Here is a 2,333-nt window from a genome sequence, read left to right on the forward strand (position 1 = left end):
TATATACTTTTATTTTTTAATTTAAATTTTCACTGAATTTTTTTTTTCATTTGCTTAGTTTCATGCATCTCTAATTCCTGACTAAGGTCCTCACTGTCTTGTGAATTTGTCTTAGGGGTAGAGTTCTGGAATCCTGTTTCCTGTCTCTCTGATCTGGCGTGGTGGCTCCCTGGACCTGATACAGGACAGTGTTCCTAAGCAATCCTTTACTTCCCATCACAACCCATCTCCTTGTCCTTATAGGGACTCTCCACGCCTTGCAGGTGCTAGAGCTCCTTTTTCCTGTTTCCATCCTATATCTTTGTTCTTGTGATTTTACCTTGTCTTGGCAAACTCATTCTCCAGTACCTTCCCAGGAAAGGACATGCTGTTTCTCCTTTGGATACTTTTAGGATCTTTCTTTATTCCTGCTGTCTTGATATTTCAATATCATAATGTCTTCTTAGGTGAGTATTTTTTCAGGTATTAAGCTAGTTTAACTGAGGGTGTTATATGTACATTCAGAGACAAGGGCCATTTTTCATTCACTCTTCAGATAAATGCATTAATAGGACAGAAACAGTTCAATTTGAAAAGTTTTATATTTCAGCTCTAGAGAGTTTTTTGAAGTATTTTTCTAGAAATCCCTCATGTCTATCTTTTTGCCAGAGCACTTCCTGTTTATACTGGATCTCCCAGACTGACCACCTTCTCTCTCAATCCAGTTTTACTATTGGCAAGTGCTCTGTTGTGTGTATTTTTCCCATATTTTTAAGAAGTAGTAATAGCAAATACATACGTCCAAGTTGTCTGTATTTAACTGGAATCCTCTGATGTCTTTTCAGACATAGTTATGGCAGTCAAGTAAGCTATTATACAAGTCTATATAGTTTCTTTGAAATGAAAACCATATGATTTTCCTGCCTACAAAAAAATTTTTTTTTTCAGGATGTCTACTTGAAGTAGAAGAGCAAGTTATTGAAAGGCAGGTAGGAATAGGTAAAACCTCTTTGGGCCCATTATTCATCCACTCTGCTGGGATGTTACTCTTCATAAGCAAGGGACAATAATGCTCACCTTCCCCACTGCAGGGTCACTGCAATGAACAAATGACACGTCAACGGTCATCACTGGAAAGATACGCAGTTATCTATGAACATGCAAATCATAATTTCAGAAAGGAAATAAAACTGCAATTTAGAATGAAATGCTCAGAACTTTTCATTGCTGATTTTGACCCAAGAAATGAAAAATAAAGGAAGGATCTGGTAAGACAGTAGCGAGATCACCAGGTAGGAAGGTCATGGCAAGGGGAGGAACGGAGGTCTTTCAGATGGAAACAGGATTCACACTCTGATTTCAGAACTTATTGGACCACCTATAAATGTCCTCTTTTTTAAATTGGGGATAATAATCTCTATCTTACAGTGCTGAAATAAGGAAGAGACTTGCAGAGATAAAAATAAATGTATTTGGTTGGTACATGGTCTCACTACGCAGCTCAGACTTGTAGTGATCCTCCTGTTTTCAGCCTCTCCAGTGCTGGGATTATAGGCATCTGCCACCATGCCCAGACTCTGCGGCCGGCTCAGCGCACCCTGGGGGTGGGGCCAGTGGGGCATTTGGTGCCGGGGATCAAACCCTGGTCCCTGTGCTTGCCTAAGCAGACACTTTAGTTCTCCAAGCTATCTTGCCGGCCTCATCCTACTTTTTTTTTTTTTTTTGGTACCACGGATTGAATTTAGGTACCCAGGCAAGTGCTTATTCTACTGAGCTATTTCCCTGACCCATCTTGCTATTTTTTAATCACATGATTTTAGGACAAATTACTCAACCTCATGGGGCTGGTTTCCTCATCCATAAGATGAGATCATAGCAGTAGTCACCTCATAGGGTGGTTGCTAATATTAAATATGTTAGTTGATGGAAAATGTCTAAAATGGAACCCTGGCACATACTGATAATCAGTACATGTTAGCTAATATTGTTATTATTAGCTATTAATAAAGCAATTATTTCAATCATTCATTAAGTCATTATTTGTAGTGTAAAATGTTGCAACTTAATTTTGCACTGCCTTAGCCTGTTTGGGCTACTATCTCAAATTTATAAATAATGAGGATTTATTGCTCACAATTTTGAAGGCTGTGAAGTCTGAGAGCAAGGTGTCCACAGATTTGGTGTCTGTTGAGAGTCTGTTTCTAGTAGATAGAAACTTTTGCATGCCCTCAAGTGGTAGAAAAGGCCTTCGAACTTGGCCAGGCCTGTTTTACAAGTGACCCAATCCATCCATGAGGCGGACTTCTTATAATTGAATCATCTCCAAAGCCCACTTCCTCCTCCTCCTCCTCCTC

The 2,333-nt window shown here is 39.4% G+C and overlaps 1 long non-coding RNA gene across 1 annotated transcript in view; it reads right to left on the minus strand.

Moving 5' to 3' along the window:
• The window catches only part of LOC111818763, a 7,785-nt gene that overhangs the window by 1,615 nt on the left and 3,837 nt on the right, over positions 1 to 2,333 (minus strand). The window contains exon 3 of the long non-coding RNA XR_002822675.1: positions 1,057 to 1,129. This is a non-coding gene — a long non-coding RNA (uncharacterized LOC111818763). The remainder of the gene's footprint in view (positions 1 to 1,056; positions 1,130 to 2,333) is intronic.

Source organism: Octodon degus, unplaced genomic scaffold (genome assembly GCF_000260255.1).
Source record: "Octodon degus isolate 3935 unplaced genomic scaffold, OctDeg1.0 scaffold00101, whole genome shotgun sequence".
In the NCBI taxonomy this organism is placed as follows: Eukaryota; Metazoa; Chordata; class Mammalia; order Rodentia; family Octodontidae; genus Octodon; species Octodon degus.